The following is a 19815-nucleotide window of genomic DNA, read 5'->3' on the forward strand; positions in this document are numbered from 1 at the left end:
GAACGCAGATAAGTGAAGTTGTTATGTTGGTAGCACTGAGCCGACGTTGACACTTGTCAAAGTTGTCAGTTGGTCTAAATTGATTTGACGGGTAACCTTTAAAGTGTTTACCGTGAATACACTAAATAATTGTATTTCTAGTAGTACAGCTTACAGTTCAATTATGTTTCCACATGCACTTAAGCACTATATGTACGAAGTTCGAATGTTATTTCACAGAATTTAATGGTATGTTCACAGTTTATACGTCTAAAAACGGAGCTATACAAAACTATGTCTTTACGTCTACACTGCCGGAACCGGAAAACATAAGATAACATAGTAAAAACTCATAAAAAATTCGTATTTAATGAGACTTGTTTTCATATTTTCTTCATACCGATACTCACATTATATTTCTTCGTATTGAATTTCTCACGAATGGAAGACACATGTTTACTTTCTCTATATCAAGGTCTTCCTAATATAATTTTATTACGGTTTTGTGTACGATATATTGCTGAGAAATGTAAAAAAATTCTTGCTTGCTCAAGCACCTATTCTAATATAGCTGAAGATTTTGTTTGTTTTTTTTTTGTTTGAACGCGGGAATTTCAGGAACTCTATCTATTAACTGGTCCGATTTCCAAATTTCTTTCTCCATTTGATATGAACGTGATACCTGAGTGTTGTAGGTTATATATATACCACGGGGGATGCTCGGGCGAGTCTAGTGAAATAAAAAATTGTGAAAAATAAACTTGGTAAATTCCATTTTTTTTTATCGATAAAAAGCAGGATTCTGTAATATCTACAGAATGGAAATTTATAAACTACAGCTTTATACGTTTCATACTCAATAATGTTTGCAGTATAAGAAATAATTTGAATTTGAAATAATTTTTGTTTCATCATCATCATCATCAGCCTATATATGTTCCCACAGGTGGGATACAGGCCTCCTATGAGGATTTAGGTCATAATCCACCACACTGGCCAAGTGCGGGTTGGCAGATGTCACATGTGTTCCTCACGATGTTTTCTTCACCGTTTTAATTTTTTGTTTATAATTATTTAATACCTATTTTGTACTAATACGTTTAAAATATCAATACTCAATGGAAGCCATTGCAAACCGATTAAATTTTATTATTTACTGCCGCTATGTATTAAACTGAATGTGAATTAAAATATTGTTTTGACGTATTTTTTATACATAAGTAAAGAAAAAAGTATGGGGGAAATATTGTGTTTCGCGAGTGAATTATAATTCTTCCGGTTTAAATATCATTTTTCCTTTTCCACTGCATATCATATCATTATAAATAATCTAAATAACAGAATTTCATTATACATACATTTTAGGTTGGATGTTACAGATAATTTACAAAACAGTAACCGATCATAGTAATTCGTTTTTCTTGCACTCTATGGATCAATTCAATAAATTTATTGCGTCGAAGGATTGACGAACGTGTATTGTGTAAATAGAAATGTATGCATGTTTGTTTGTTGCATTGGTGTGTAATTTATTCATATAAATATCAAGTTCATAAATTGAGTAGTTTTCGTTTTGTTTGCTCTTGCGCTCTGTTTCCAGAAGACTCTTTTTTATGTCACCGTTTGCAGCTGGTGGGTTGCTTGAGGGTAAGCGCTACTACCGCCCATGAACTGATTGCCTACTTCAAATTGGAAAAGGATTGAGAAATGATTGACGAGAGGAATAAAGGAAAGAAGTGGGATGGGTAAGGAAAAGGATATGGGCTCCGGCTCCCCACTCACCAAACGAAACACAGCAGTATGCTATTTCACGCCGGTCTTCTGTTGGGGTGTGGTTCGTCTAGCTGTTTTGACATTGCAGTAGAATACTCATCAATTAATTAGTTGAAAAAATAGACGACAAATAAAACCTTAGTTCAGTAACAGTATTTTTCCACTATTTAATAGATGTTATTATACATATAAACCTTCCTCTTGAATTCTTCCATTCTATCTGTAAAAAACTATTAAAACCTGCTGCGTTATTTCAAAGCGACTTTGTTTTATTCTATTTTTTGATTAGAAAGTATTGAAAAAAGTATTTAAAAGAATGGAAAATACTTGAGTTAAAAGTTAATCTATAAAATAGCCACGTCGGTTTTACTGTGAGAATTCGTCGAGTTATTTTACAGTAATAAAATAATTTTTCTCCCTTTCACTTTAAACTTATATAATCTTTTATAATGCTGTCAAAGAAACAAAATCATGGAGTGTCTATTGATTAATTAAAAAAGTGCGCAATACGGAAAGTAATGCGCAAAACCTTTACTGGGTACGAATGATTTCTAAGTAATTACACTTATTTCTGAGAGGAGGTAGCTTATCTACAATTCAATGGTACATGACACAGTTCGATCATTGAAGCTAGCGTCACTCAGTATGATTGGATTCTTACGATTTTATACTCGTGCATTCAATACTACGTATTCGTTTCTGATTGCAACCATTGAGTTTATATTTCTATCTATTTTAATTTATCAAGATAAGCATACGGATGGGAAATTTCTCTAGGTGAAATATACCATTGGTTAGTTAAAATTAGTAAGCTATTAAGATAAGTATTATTATATTATATTTACGATAAGCGATAAACAATTAAGTGAGAGCCTAACGTTTCAAGGTAGTTTAATCTATCAAGTCTGGTAAGTCGGTAAATGAAGATTAATTGATGGAGTATTATTAAGTCTAGGACTTTAAAAGGTCTGCAACTACAAAAGGTCACTTCAATAAGCGTGTAAAATTTCAATTTAATTAAAGTACATAATAACTTTTCAAATTTTAGTAGACATAACGGATAAAATATAATATTTCAGGTAATTTATAATTTTTAGATTACAATTCTTACACGCCAACATAAATAATTATTAAGCTTCACAGGATAAGACCGCGATAAAATGTGCTCTAAGTCAGCACTACACAAATCTTTCAAACCCCTTTTACAGAGTCGAACAAATAACCAACTCGAGTGTATTTTCTAGCATACCAAATCCACAAAAGTTATGTAAACTGAAACAGGTTTTTCTGTTTCAAAAAAGCAAATGGTATGGAATGATAATAGAGAGATCAGAAGCGGTGCCACAACCCAACCCAACCCAACGTATTCTTTTTAACAAAAATCTGGTTGAGCGTAAATGATTAATTGGTGTACAGTCACTTTTGAGAATTTCAACATAACTTTTTTGCATGTGTTTTGAGATATTTTGACGGTTTTGACAGTGATAACAGAATAACATTTTGTCTTAAGGTAATCCTTATCCTTATCCTTCCTTAGTAAAATTATAATGACATAGAAAACAACCACTGTTTAATTTGTCGCGCAAGACTCAGCATTAATATAATCTATAACTAAAAAAAAAATACTGTGACCCTGTGGTAGACGATTAAAATTTAAAATCATAACGTTTTTGTTCTCCTCCTACGTGATGAAAATGTAATATTACTTGCTTTATATTTTACTGTAGACCTGAACATCCCAAAAAAGCTCTGCAGCACTATGTCAGCACAAAGCCCTAACAGTTTATGAAATTATCGTAGAGGACATTTTTATGAACCGCGTCCATAAAAGGCGAGAGCATCGTAGGCATAAAATTTCCATAAAAGATATGAATATGGACAAAAATGTCATTGAAATAAATCCTCGAAACGCCCTTAAAATCCATCTATTGAAGTCGCATAAACAACTTTTCTTACATTTCTGCGTAATTAAATATCCAATTTCTTATCCGGCTTTGTAGCAAAGATAGGATTAATTAAATAAAGGTGAGGTCTGGAAACTGCGATAAAAGTATCGTCATTTGTTCCAGGAAATAAGGAAAACTGATAAGTATCACGAAGAATTCTCTATTATAGAGTTGGAAAGTGTGTCCTCATATAAGAGTCCGGTCGCATCTGGATAAAATCTATTGGTATAGATATAAAATTTTATTTACGTATTGTGCTGTAGGAATTGGGTATCGGTACCATCTCGTTTAAACATTGAAGATTATAGGAATAGATTAACGGGTTAAAGAATCACTTGCTAGTTTTTTTAGAATAAACGATTCATGAATTTCTTTTATAGTTTTTTAAATGAAATTATATACATATATCTAACTCAAAAGTGACTGACTGACTAACTGACATAGTGATTAATCAACGCACAGCTCAAACCACTAGACGGATTGGGCTGAAATTTGGCATGCAGATAGATTTATGACGTAGGCATCCGATAAGACAAGATTTTGATAAATTCAACCTCCAGCGGAAAATTTATTAAAACCGCGCGGGCCAAGCTGCGGGCAACAGGTATTTGTTGTGTTATAAAAATGCAATTATGACAAAAAGTAATATTTTTCTCTAAGCTGTAAATATTTACATATTTAACCAATAGATAAATTTTCATAGTTTTTATATAGACATCAAAACTGCCGTAGTATGTGGTCATAAACAACTATCAGTGTATTTAACAGTGCTTTTCATAAGGTCAGTCTCATGGGAGGACGTTTTCCATGTAATTACCATACTTTAATTTTCCATTACTCAGTTAATTAGTATTTTTGAATCGATTAATTCGAACCCGAATTTTGAATGAGGTAAATTTATATAGATTTAATTGATAAATAACATTGCTTGGCTTGAAATAGTATTTTAATGCATTTCACCGGACGACCATCTGTAAAACATAACCCATGATCATAATTTTATTTGGTGCATGAAGTTTATAATATCCAAAAATGCTTTGGTCACCCACATAAAACCTTTCAACTATATTACTAAAAACACTTAAGTTGATCGCGTCTCCTTTTTATCCCTCTACAAAATTCATGTCATCCCTGTTCTGACTGGTCCTCTTTTTTATAGATTTTATATTGAACTTTTGTCCTTGTTTGATGGTAAAGCGGCCGTACCTGTTAACTTTATTCTATCAAACAAGTCTATAGGGCCTTCACAGACAATCTAATCTAAACCAGTCTCTGACTGGTAATTTTCCGTGATATATAAATAAACAGAAAAGGGAATATTTTGAGATTTAAAACACTTTTATTCACAATATTATTTTATCTAAATGTGTACTTCGCACGTAGAGTTATATATATATATATTTTTAACGAATCGATGAGACCAAAAAAGCGTAGTTATAAATGCATTGGGGACAACCGCCAACACTCTTATTGCGGTTTCATGTAAAGCCCAATAAAAAGAGTTAGGTGAATATATAAACTACGTGAGGGGTCACTAATCCCACGCCTTCTACAACGCAGTACGCCTACATATAAACAAAATGGCAAATAAAGTGGATAAGTTCAATTCAATTTTTTATTCACACTCATTTCATGAATAACCTTACATTCATATTATAAGTACGGATTTCAGGAAACTCTGAGGAGCAAAATTATCAATAAAAATTTGTATAATATGAGAAAAACATAAGTCGAACTTTTAATTCATAGTATCTTTTTAAATTTAATTTCATTTTAACTGCTAAACTGGGCAAGAAACAAAATTAAAAAGGATTCAAGCAACGTACGACAATTCTTGGATTATACGTAACTATGTCTACTAGAATCTAAATTTGCATAAATTTCAAATTATGCCACAAATAATTAATATTAGTGGATAAAATGAAACCTACTAAATCCCGAGGGATCCAACCGGTGACCTTCTAACGCAATTAATTTAAACAGGAACAAATGTTGAGCAAACTCGACGTTTACTAATAAGGTGCAAATCTAAGTATTTGTGAATTGTTGTCTGAAAATTTTAAAAGTATTTTCTGAAATAAATAATATTATTTTACAATATGTTTCATCACGATTCTTTCTCAAAATTTTATTGTAACTTCTCTATAAAGCCATTAAACGTTTGTTGGAGTTATAGACCTACAATAAACAATATTATAAAACTCGCAATTGTAGCTACGAAACTATCCCGTTATGTGATGTTGTTAATTCTTATAACATAAACGCATAAGTTAAAAAGAATGCGTTGATGTTGATGTCATTATATCATTTAAATCTACATATGTACTCTTTTACACCAAAGGAGATATCGGATCGGTAACAGTTGGTCTATAATAAAATTCACTACTCTATTCTAGACATGATTAGTGTACGTCATAAATTTCGGAAATTTTGCTAAGGTATATACGGCATGCATTCAAGTTAATGTGATGATAACATAATACATAGTTACGGTTGGGTCAATGGATCTCAACGGACGGGAAATAAACTGTATCTTCTGTTTCCATGTTTACATGTAACATTTGTGCCCATTGAGGTTTACAAAATAAGAAATTTCCTGACATGTTCTACGTATCTCCAGAACGACGTCGAAAACGGTTAAATATTCAGCAAACGTCAATCGAAAGCTTCATTGATTTTCACATGAATTTGACTGGCTCATAACGCACCTTATCAATCGGAATCGGCCTGTCAAACAGATTGAAACCAGAACGATAAAAGCCTTCGATTTTCAGCTACCCGGTGTCCCACTTAACGGGCTTTATCGTAGAGAGATTTTGAAACATACATTTTGAGAGAGCGTTTCGAGTAGGATGTTTATTTATTCCCTATTTCAATAGTTGATTGTGTCCTTAGTGCAATGGGTGGCATTTTGAGTACAATTATTGCGATAGCTTATTAAAAAAGACTATGTGGTATTTCTGTACAGAAGCATTCAGTGAAATAAGCTAATCACGGGTCTTCTTTTTTTCCATTAGAAAACAAAAAAATGATTAACCACATCACATCAGTAAATAATTCGGTGTTAAATGTTTATTAATTTATAAATTAACATTTTAAATACATTGAATTAGTAAGAGAAATAAAAATCTGTTATTCCAAGCTATAGCTATAACATATATTATTATACGATACGATGTAACTTTATATGAATCCCCTGAATGATTTATCAGCATACAGGCAGGTAAAATTCAACGATAGAAACGATAATACCTATAATATCAACTGATATTATAGGTATTATCGTTTCAATAATAATATATAACTGTATATCTATAAGACAAAATAATAAACAACATTTACGTATGTAATAAGCCATCGAATAAACCCGTATGAAGTATATTCACGTGTGTATGTGCAAACCACACATTGACAAAATACTTTCATCAAAGGAACATCCAAACGCGATTATATCTCCGTATACAAACCACTGAAAGTTCGAAAAGGATTTTCATTTGATTCTCACTAATAGATAGGCGATGATATATCTACGTAATTATATTTTAAGAGAATGTTTTCGTGTTCAGGTATTCAGCATTTGTATTCAAAGGATGTGTTGTAACTCATAACTTGGAGAGGGTGGAATTAATAGATAAATAACATACGCTATGGTAATGAGCAAAACGCATACTTGCATTTAAATAAGCGACTAGAAAATACGTTTGTTTCTATCTTGAAAATCAGTATTTCATCGAGATAATTCTTCTTACAAATTAAGAATCAAAATTGTTGTCTTTATCTTCAATCTTCAATCAGAATGGACGGCGCCAATTAACTAATTATTCCCGAAGTTTACTTACCAACAAGCAATAGAATGTTTAATTATTTGATTTCATATAACTTTTATTTAAATTTTTACAAAATTTCACCTTATTCACTAATCTATCAATGTTTGTTTGATACAAAACTGCACCGGCTAGATTGCAGGGCTGCTGCAATAAAGTGTTTAATAAAGAACATATAAATAATTTAATAATTTAATTTCTGTCCGTGTTACTAAATAGAAAAAACTAAGTGAAAACCTTAGTGTTTCTATAAATAACTACGCGTCGTAATAATTTTGGTCCGATTTTTCAACTTGTACGTGACAAAATAACAAATTATTTGGCTTCTAAATAAAAGGTTTATAATATAAACCGTTTACTAAGCCATCGAATATCGTGATGAAACTGAAACTAAAAATAAATCATCGTTTAACTTCAGCTTTTATTCTTAGCTCCAGCAATATCGATTAAAGGAAATTTCTGATTGAAGAATATCTTCTACATACAACATACAACTCTGTTGCAGAAAATATATGGAAATGTATAAATACTCCTTTGCATCTAAAAGCTAAATGATGATACATCTTAATTAACTTCTGATGTTTGAATGTAATACACATCCCTGTGTATTTTAGATGGGTGGACGAGTAAATTAGTTTGAGCACAAATAATAGATACCGTAAATGTCGATGCTTCCAGAGTTCACATATGTAGCTACCTATTTCAAATTTGCTCGTGCCGGAACATCGAAGCTAATAGACGACGTGTCTATACTGCGGCCATGAAAGTTCTCAAATTAACCGACCTTATGCAACAGCATTTCAAATACTAGCCAAGTTAAATTTACTGAATTCTTATTTTAAATCAATGACCATATATATGAAAGTGAAAATATGTTTCATCATCCATGGATCCCTCCATTGATAGATAAAACATTGTGATCATTGAAATAATGTTTCATTTGGATTGTGATGTTTGTTAATTGTCTCAATAGATGGCATGTGGTGCCCCTAAGACACATGAAACCGAAATAATAAAAGAAATTCGATTACTGAGTTTACATTTTTATTACATTTAATTACATGTTTACATTTTTATCGAGACCAATATATTTTCAATCGATGCTCGTAAGATTATTCATTTATATTTTTAAATAAATACGTCTTATTTACTGTGAAAATTTGATACAAATTGTTTAATATTACATGGACTATAAAAGCTATAAAGGCTGTAGTGGAAAATGTCTTCCTGAGTCATATTTCACCTTACATCGTAACGCCCTACAATCATATGACACGACTATCTACTCGCTTCCCACTCATAAAATATGACAAATGTGAAGCTCATATTATGATAAATGTGAAATATAATAGATCATTTTTTAAAGTAAAATAAAGAACAAAAGCCCTGAAAGACTTCTGAAATTCCAACATCAATTTGTCGGCTGATTAAAAGCAAAGGTATAATTAAAGTTTAATCAAATAAAATAGCGTCGAGCATTTAAATTTCTTGTGATCTTATTCGTTTCATTGCAATCTATTTTGAATTATTAATAATGAAAAGGTCTAATCATTTATATGTTCGCTTGATTAATTCATTCAAAAATGTTAAATAAATAGTATTACTTTCCAAATAGATATTAATATTATATTATTTCCAAAAAACACGAAAGGCATTAGGGTTATTTTTAATTTCTTCCAACTTTAATTCAGTTATAATTACTGAATAACTAGATACCACACGAGGCAATAAGTAATAGCTTAAAAAAAAAACATCTAGTCGAAAGTTCTATGGTAACAAACTAAAAAAAAATACAATCGAATCGAAAACCTCCGCTTTTTTTGAAAATTAAAATATAAAATATCTATATATATATATATATATATATAAATTCTGTCTTATAAAATGTAATAATTCTCGCTTATAATAACAGTATCTCCAAATTTCAATAAAATCTACATAATGACAAACAAAGCACTTACTATTAGGATGTTAACAATATATTACGTCATTATGATGTATGACACGATTACGAATGTTCGTGGAAACCAAATATTGTTACAAAATCTACATTCGAGGAAACATGCAGTATTTTGTCAAACTGTGACGCGGATACGTAAATAGTCCTATTGTAATTATGTGAATGGAAAAGCGAATAATAAGCATTCAGTAGTTTCGTGTGTTATTTTACTCTATAATTATCGGTCCGCCCGGCTTCGCCCATGACAAACGCCTTTACCACTAAGGGATCACGTGAATTTCCAATGGCGAAAGATATTTTTGACATATGTCCTCATAGTTCATAAGATTAGCGCATTCAAAAACAACCTCATCAGCACTATATTATTGGTATAGATAATATATTTTTTAATTCGCAACAATATTTCTAGGCGGTATCAAAGAAGTCATGTAGATATATTTTTAAAGTGTATTTTTTTCTTTTTTTCTTTGCAAACGAATGAAAAGGGTAGACGTAATTAAGACATTCGCCGTAAAAAACAATTAGTGAAAGGCACATTTTTCGTTTTTCTCAAGAAAGTGTTTAGAAGAACGAATATTTTGTTAAAGAAAACTGATATTATTCATTTCTTTCATGAATGCAATTTCGTCCATTTTATTATCATACATTGTCATTTTGATTTGCGCAAATTTTAAACGTATCCAACGTTTTAACAATCGATTATTATTGATAAATGTATATGCCGATTTGACACATATATATCGAAAACATTGTGAATAATTTTATTATTTGCAAAAATAAGAGATAACCGGTCACAGTATTATTTCACGTCATTTATTAAGATTATTTCATATCGCAAATTAAAAACATTCTTCTTTAGAGTTTTAAACTTAATCCCTACATACAATGTAATACTAAAGGTCAGTAAATATAAACCTCGTAGTTGAAACTAACGTGGCTGAACTACAAAAGACGTTCTGAAACAATCTCATATAATCTCACTTATAAACAATGTGAACTCATTTCTTTCACTAACGTTGAAACTTCTGAACACACTTTGCTATTTCAATTAAGAAAATTATTTAAGTTTACAGAAGAAATTTTCTATTAAGTTGAGGGAATAATTTAAGATTTAAAGGTCGTTAAGTGGATTAACCAGGCGGTACAGTTGAGGGTATGACGGTTCAAAATGAAATCTTAACAATGCTTTTGTGTCTAATATTATTTAGGTACAGGTTGAAAAGAAATGCACCATACAAATTAAATTCATGCAATACTTCAAGGGCTGGATTATGCTAAATATGATTTTAAACAACCATTTCAAAACAGTGTTCTAAGCTTGGGTTAGAACCCATGTTTAGAATGTTTAGGACACATGTTTGGAATACACGTCTTTTGAAATTTTATATAGTAGAGGTTACAATTAAATATTGGGGTGTTATTTATTTATTGGACGAATAAATTTTAAACAAGGATTATAAAGTGCCAAAGTAGTATAATAAATTATAAATAGTACCTATCTTTTATAATTTAAGTCTTCATTAGTATTTGTAGAAATAATTATTCGCAAGGCTAATAAGGCTAACAATATATCTCTAAGATCGCTTATAAACACGGGAAATTGAAGAAAAAAGTAATACATAATTCTAAGCAAAAACCATTAACACACTGCGATCGGTTTTCTGATGAGGAGTGAAGATTATAAAGCAAAACGTAAGTATAGAAGTCGGAAGCGAATATCCGTGAGTATGCCGTCGTTTTTATTTTACGCTGTGTCGATAAAACTCGGTAAATTGTAAATACCTTCACATGATTACATACTTTAAGATTGTCTTTTTTTACATAGTGATATGTTCTCATCGATTCATTTAAAACATACCCCAGACTCCACGGAATTCATGTTATCCCCTACTGCAGTGGGTAAAAGGTACATGTATCAAAGACTTTGCAACTAAATGTGTTTATGTTTTTATTCCTCTATTATATTTATATATTCATCATCCACTCGAAAATCTGCAGATAAAACTTAATAAACAGACCCAATAGCCGATGTTTGCCCTGCAAGTCTGCACATCACTCAGTCCCAAGGCTTGGTCGCAAATTGCAACTCAAATACGCATCAGAATATCGTTTGCTCGCAAATACATCATGCAATGCACTGTAGAATGTAGAAAAATACCGGAAATTTGAGCTCGCAGAAAGCCGAACACTGAAGTTTCTCGCAGAATTTTTTCTGATATTTTCACATTATATGGTATAATCGATAGCGTTATTAGCGATTGTATTTCATATTATAATCTAGTTTCAGACTTTTAAAATGTCGACTATTGGAGATAGGTTTCCCCCATAGAAATTTAAAGCGATCAAACACCAACCAGAGTCCAGAGGATTCAGCAGCTAGGAATGCGTGAAAAGCGTGAAAAGCATGGCCACCAGGTACCAAGGGCCGTTTGGTGCTGACTTTTTATAGATTTTATATGCCATTTGGTGCTGTTTTAGAATAGCACCACTCCATATGTACTTGTAAGTGTCGTAAAAGGCGACTACAAGGTTCTTTTAATGCAAACGAGCGGCAGTGTTATGCATGATATCCCTCATGAAAAATGGGCTGCGCTCTCCAGCCCGTCCGCTAAGCGTAGTGAGTATTCCCTCCATACAGATAAAAAAATTATAACAAACTCAAACGCCAAATAATTTAAGTCAATCATTAATTTCCGAATGAGATAACAAATTTGTAGGGAGCCGTGTGAATGATTCATTGCTTGTCCACAATCAAATAATTACATTTTTACCATACAATGACGAGCTGCTAAAGTTTACGAGTTAGATAGTCTTTTTAAATTCATGTATTTATTTAATGAGAGTGTGACAAGTTATACACAGAACGCAAATTCTATTTCAATTGAGTATTTTATATTTGCCGCAATCGAAATTTATATCTGAAAGTCAAAAGTTAGTTCAAGTACATACAAGGACCTAATCGAGTAAATTCGAACGAGTATCAAAACCAAATATTTTTCTTCAATTATTTCGTGAGTTCTTGTTCTCAATTGGAATAAATATTTCACCGAACAATTTGAAGAACGTATTATAACTAATGATTACCGCACCTTTCATATTTATTACAGTGGCGAAAGCATAGGTCTTGTACCCAAAGGATACGCGGTCGAGACTTGTATAAAAAAGTTTGGTTACAACAGGGCACTTATGACTAATAATATTATGTCCATAAAAAAAAATTAAAACAGTTATTGATACTTCAATCTGCCCCTTACTCTTAATTAACGTTTAAATTATACATTTATTATATATATACATTTATTTATTTAATTATTCTGATTCCTTTGTGAACCGAACAAATAGCATTTTATAAAATCTTTGATTGCATTTTGTTATTTAACCATTTTTATAGCAATCCTTAATTAAAACGATAAACATCGTGTTGAATTATTTTACACGTAAGAGTGATAATTTCAAAATCAATTTTCTGATACGCTGTTATGTTTTTCACTTTTTAGAAAGAAGAGAAAAAACATATAACGAGTGAAACCGAAGTAGACGGTTAGTTAGTAAAATTTTGCTTTAATCTTAATCTCACCTAAAATACAAAAGAATTGACATGTTTATCCAGTTTCAACTGTCATTTATTACACTTATATTATGTACTTTCTAGGCATGAGCCTAACATATGGATGTTCTACATCATTTATTTATTTTTTTAAATCATTTATTTTTTAAAACTTAAATCCTGCCAAAAATATTTTTGGCCGTGGCCTGTTGTACATATATTTTTAACATATTTGGATAGTCCTAGCTGATAAATGAAAATACGTAAGAAGTTGCATGCTGTAGCCAAGTCTCATGGTGGTGAATAAATCAAACATTTATTTGGTCGAACATTGGGCTTTTAATTTTTATCCTTCGGTCAACAATGAGACAAAATATATAAATGTTAGCGCAAGAAATCGTTTCGTCATAAGAGCGCACTAAAGGATTGAGCTCTTATTTTATTTTGAATCGACGCTCGCTTTTTGTGACGAATTATTGTAACTATTAGATGATATTTTGACGATTTATAATTTGTCACTGGCTATCATCGATGTTTCTAAGTGGAATTTTTTTCTACACATTTCTACGTTGGTTGTGAAAAAATATACCGATATTATACGGTTTTCTATTTGGTATTTTTGATCAAAGTTTATATCAAACCGCTCTAAGGACATGAAGTTCGATATTATTCATAAGATTGTTTACCTTACTTAGAAATGCTGTAGAAAATGCTCCAGTGTAGGTATGTCCATCAATTCCTTCTAAAAAATGTTTTCTACAAAATGTGCTATAGGAAAAATAATCTGTTTTTATTTACAAGTAATTTTTAATTTCTTTATTTTATGTGACGGTTGTTGTAGTAGCATTTACTGTTGATTTGACCTATATCATCAGATTGCACCATATTTTGTATGTATATTCATAAAATAACTATATAATAAGCGGTCTTATATCTCTTATTCCGATCTTTTTTTATTTTCGCAATGCCTATAGAACAATTCATACAACTTCATTGTCTTTTAGAACCGTCTTCACTTGATGAACAATATTACGAAATCAATATACCTAATTTATTTACTTTCTAGCCTTCATTCTACATAATACACGATGATTGCAGTGATTTAATATTAAAAGATAACACTTACATAGATAAAACTAAACAAGCGTTATTAATATTTTCATTGGAACGCCATGTTTTGCTTATAATTCATACCAAAGGTAAAATGATCATCGGATTTAGATAAGGGCCGCATTCTATACACGTTTCTTCCATCTAATTGAAGCATTCCCGGCAATTGCGTGAAGCCGATCCTTCGGCACGCAAACATAATGTGCTCTTTTTCATATATTCAGTGTGTAATACGTTTCATGTTTTTTTTCCTTTGAAATATAGAACGTAATTTGGCTATACTATTAGCAAAGTTCATTCAATTCCATTCGGTATCTTCTTTTACAAATTTAGTTTCTGCATACGTTATTTGAGAAATTTTTAATATGGCAACAAAATTGGTTAAAAATCGCTCTTAAATGATCATAGCAAAACAAAAATAGGATCAGCGGCACATTTTATTTAATTTTAATTTATTTTTAAACATGACTACCTATAAATAACGACACGGTTTAAATTAAATCAAAAAGTAAAACTGATTGAGACGGTAACAAAATTTGTTCTTTTTTTAAATATCTCGGAACAGCTTTTCGCTAAATTCACCCTTGTATTCAGCTTCGGCCTTTGAACAGAAAGCGAACATTTATCAATTGCAAGGCCATTCAGATAACATCAAGTTTTCTAAGACAACAATTATACTCCTAATGAGAAAATATTATCACAATAAATCTATGTTTGTTTCAGAAGTTACTAAACAATGTAATGGGACCACAAACCACTCAATTGTCATGCACAGGTAAGTTTAACTATAGAAACATTGGCTATCCAGTTATTGCTTACCTCCAGGGAAAAAAAATGTTGCACACTTATTTTTGTAGGGATTCTTTCTAAGGGCACATCGACATGCTAACTACTTATGCTTACATAAAACACTCCGTTGTTAATACTTGGGTGAAAATTCCGAGCGACGATTTTCCTCGCAGGAAAACGCACGAACCCCGAGGACTCTAGTAGGACACTGTGAAAGCGAATATGAAACTTCCTATTCTGTCCAACTGCGCATGTGTAGGCCACAAAATAAAGTTAGTGCACGTACCGACAACGACAACTTTCATCTTGTTAGCACATTTTCCATATCTCCGAAAGCTTGTGGTTGGGAAGTAGCTGTGTATGTATTTACATTACTGATCTTCATCTGTTGCGTCGAATTTTTGGAAACGTGAACGGAATGATGAATGATGTGACCAGAAAATACGTGGCTCGTCTGTTTCATCGTGACGTCACGCTTATATCAATTGGTTACATCGTAGGTATTCAGGTGTAAGACAATTAATTTTGTTTATAAATTCAAATTAAACAAAGTTGAATGTAAAATAACTGTTTTGCTATACTGTAATATTTGACTTTTAAAATGTTTATATTATAAAATGGAATTTGTAAGTTATGCGTAAAACCTGTAATGTAGTATTTTAAATTTATTACTGTAGGACATCTTAATTGATAATTATTATTATTCCTTTTTTGTCATAGCCGGCATCTGAGCTGGCGATTCTCCTGTTGGTAAGCCATCACCACCGCCCATGAACTCTCACAGAGGCACTATTGTCTCTGCAATCGCGCTGCCCGCTTGAAAGGTAAGGAATAAAGAAAGAATTGACGACTGGAAGTAAGGAATGGACTGGCAAGGATGAGGAAAAGGAAACGGTCCTACCTTTCTTATAACTCAATCATCAATCATCACAAAAAGACGTGATAAACAGAACTGAAAATTAATTAATTGAGAAGGCTGTGGCAATGGAGCAGAATCTTTAATTGCTTGGATAATCCTCGATAGCTATCGCTTATTTGATCCTCTTCTAAATACCATGACAAACACGAAAGTTTAGGCCTCCAACTTATAATTGACTTTTTAGGGTCTGTGTGATGTCACTTTTACTGCCATAAAATTCCCGCATAATTCGTCTCTTTAGGACGAGCCTTGACCTAGTTTGGATTTCCTTCCTCATTTACATAGGTATTTGTTTCCTTTTTAAAAAGAAGGGTAAACGACCAATATTAAGATAGCCGCGTCACTAGAAAATGTTCTCCTCATAATCCTGATTTTGTGTTTTTCTATGAGATTGATTTAATAAAAACTCAAACAACTGCGTTAAATTTGGACTTTTATTTTGAAAGCATCTAAGTGAATCTATAGGGGGCAACCTTATAGTAGAAATACGTCGTCGGTTCATCACAGTTTCTACAATAACATTTAAGTCTATTAAACATATTGGCATACATTTCTTTATGTATTTGATTTTAATATAATAAATATGGGTTTTTTTTCTTCCAAGTATGATAATGTTGTTATTTTTGGTACAAGTAACCACTACGACCACGCCCAGTATCAAATACAGGAGCACCGCCATAAATGTATCAAATAAGTATATTGATAATATTTATTTTACGCAGAAATTACTAGGAATATCTTGCTACATCGCCTTGTCCAGGGGAATTGGCGGCTTAACTAATTATATAACTCAAACGTGACGGTAATGTAGAAATAAGTTCCACGAAAGTCAAGGTTTAAACCGCAAGAAAGTTTCTCTGAATGTTTCGTATACTTACCACTCCAGTTGTAAGCTGTATCCCCAAGAGTCTCGTGAAACTCGACACATTCTAGATAATAGTGAGAAAATTCAGCAAAGTCTCTTGTGAGTCATACTTTTATTCAAAAATTACCTCGTGTGAAAAGTTTTCGAAGGTACCAACCAGCTTTATCTCTAATCTCATTTTATTATTGAGGAAGTTCGCACATACATTTTACCTCAAGATGTATATTATGACCTTTTTGTAGTCTATGCTGAAATCCTAAAATAAGACTTACGTCAAATTCTGCGGAGAAGTCAAAAACGTATGACTTCTTATTATTTATTTAAGGGTGGGGTCTCGGCACGTTTTATATCTATTCTGAAATGAACTTATATCGACTAATAAATGAACGTGAAACGTGCATTTATTCCACTTCATTATTCAACAAGCTTTTAAGACTTTAGAATTATAAGAATTTGAATAATGTCGATGGCGTATCGTCCTTTCAAATTAGGCACCTAATTCAGTTTAATCCCATGATAATATTGATACAATATTCAATAGATTAATGCACCTTCGATTGTTTAGTAGATTACAACCTCGTGTCTACTATTATAATTGACCTACGACTTAGCCAAGAGAATATAATTATTGGTCATTATCATCGTGACATAATGAGTATACTACATACTTCTTATATAGAAAGGTCTGGAGCTACACCAATTCATGTACATCAGATTCCATTTAACCATGTTTCATTTTATTTCTTACACTGCAGTTAAGATAGTACAACTTTAATTTAGTGTGTGTTTTTAAAGTGTTTTTAAAAATAATGCACTAAATTAAAGTTTTTTGTCGAGTTTTATTTGTTCGAGCAGGAAAATGGCTGCCAACTTTGATCGTTAAAGACAACGCTGTCGTCGAAGCATATTGTAGTTGAACAGTTTTATATAGTTTTTACCCATTATAGCACCACGTATTAAATATGTATCTACGTTTAATTTATAGGGGAAATGTTTAATTTTTATTTGTAACAAAGAAGTTTAGAAACTTTTTAAATTTCTCATTGTTCGTGAATGGCGAAGGCGACGAGTGTTGTTTTTTATTTCTTAATTCGATCCATCAACGATCTTAAGAATACTTTAATTACTTTTAGAAAGAAAATTCATATTCATTGTTTGTTAAAAACGTTAATGTATGCAATATAACAAAAAAAATATGTGGTTAATACTATAAATAATTTTATAATCTGTGAAAGCTATTGCTTCAGGTGTTTACGCGCAAAAATTTATAATACAAGAATCCAATACACATTATCTCTTACGTTGAAGATTTCCGCCAATATTTTTTAACGTAAACTTCTCCTTTAGTAATTTATTTTACCCCCGGCAGTCTAGAAGAGGTCACTGGTGAGTGATAAAAGCTGCCCTTCCTACTTATTTTATTTTTGTGTAGAGTTAAATAGAATGCAAAAAAGATTTTATCTAAAAAAAAAGTAAGAAAATAGCATTGGTTATGTTATTATTATCTAAACCTTAACCTATTAACTACCTAGCAATAATTATTTCTTGGAAATTTCATACATTATATATTACTTTACGATGCGTTCATATTGGCTGCATTTTATTGCTAGTTTATAAACTAGTAGATACTGTGATACAAGCACTATAGTGCTTGTATCACAGTATCTACTTTTTTATTTGCCATGTGGTCCACGTAAAGAGCAGATTTATAGTAAAATATATTATTTATTGATCAAATGTTACTCGTAAGAATCATAAGAATTACAGTTCAATCAGTTCCACATAATTTGCAATTTAGTATTTTAAAGAAACGTGAAATATACTAAAACCAGTTATGACTCAAAGTACTTACAAAGCATCTCATAGAAAGTAGACAGATGATGCGCCCTAAAACCACCTAAAAAAATACTGTCATGTTACAGCGGGCAATTGTGCTGGTGGTTCGCCTAATGGTTAGCGATCATTACTGTCCATGAACATTCGCAGAAGCAAAACCTCTGCAAATGTGTTGCCCGCTCTTCAGTAGTAAGAAAAAAGGATAGGATTGACTACTGGAACATATCATGTATCTGAACATATCATAAATCGCTTTTAGCGCATGATATTATGATAATATAAACTTCTAAAAAAATATACCCAATTTTAACCGTTTTCATTATAGGTTCCGACATTCTAATCATTCCCAATCCAAAAACATGGTGATATGTAGTTTTATGAATGATTATAATTGAACGCAATGGTTCTATTTTAATTACTTATTTGTGTAAGCGGCATACACCTTTGCATATAACTTTTCACCAATATAACCGCTTCTGACTTCTAAAAATGAAGTGATATCATTTCGTCTTATTAATATTGAAAAGCTCTCGCGTTGAAAATGTATAATATATCCGTCGAACCTTAGCTGAGTAATTTTATTTCGCTTCAGCACCATTCATTAAAAGCTCGCAATCGATTTAACTTGTTCAAAGGGATGCCAGATTTAATTCAACGCAAGACCCAGTAAATGAATCATTTCTTAATGTAAAAGTAATTACAAGATACATTTAAATATTATTTATTAATTTATACCAGAGATATCTTTCTCGCGATATAAGATATCACGTAATTAAATTTATGTGTATTCTGTTAAACTAATGATTTGACTGACTCGTTTTAGAAACACTCGTTTTCACAACAAGCACAAGTTTTAACTAACATTCAATTCAGCTAAAACCGGTTTTAACAGAGATATTTAGTCACGATTAGTTTTACCAATGCGTCCGAAAAATGAAATGCTAACGATAAAAGGTTTTAAAATGTAGCGTAAATATGAAAATCTCTCTTTTACTTTTTTCTGAGTAGGTATTTTTCACACACCTCAATTTCTATCTCTTTGTATTACCGTATGTTATTGACAAAAGAGCCGATTCCTTATTATCTCATTTATCATCTTGACTTCTCTATAAACATAAAATTATTTAAATTTATATACTTGCTTCAACAATCAAGCACTAATTCAATAAATACAAGTTGGAAATAGCGCTATTCTCAATCTTTATAAACTCTATCTCTAATAACATCACTTCTCCTTATCACATGTATGCAGACGATTTCCAGCTAT

At 31.5% G+C, this 19815-nt stretch overlaps 1 protein-coding gene across 3 annotated transcripts in view; it reads right to left on the reverse strand.

Moving 5' to 3' along the window:
• Positions 1-19815, reverse strand: part of LOC119840011 (synaptotagmin-15-like) — a 93884-nt gene that overhangs the window by 44312 nt on the left and 29757 nt on the right. The window contains exon 1 of one of the 3 annotated variants that reach the window (XM_038366499.1): positions 15043-15118. The exons of the other annotated variants lie outside the window; for them this stretch is intronic. The gene's annotated coding sequence lies outside the window, so the exon portion shown is untranslated. Of the gene's footprint in view, positions 1-15042; positions 15119-19815 lie in introns of those variants that run through there. 3 annotated transcript variants of the gene reach the window in all.

This window comes from Zerene cesonia, chromosome 5, assembly GCF_012273895.1.
Source record: "Zerene cesonia ecotype Mississippi chromosome 5, Zerene_cesonia_1.1, whole genome shotgun sequence".
In the NCBI taxonomy this organism is placed as follows: Eukaryota; Metazoa; Arthropoda; class Insecta; order Lepidoptera; family Pieridae; genus Zerene; species Zerene cesonia.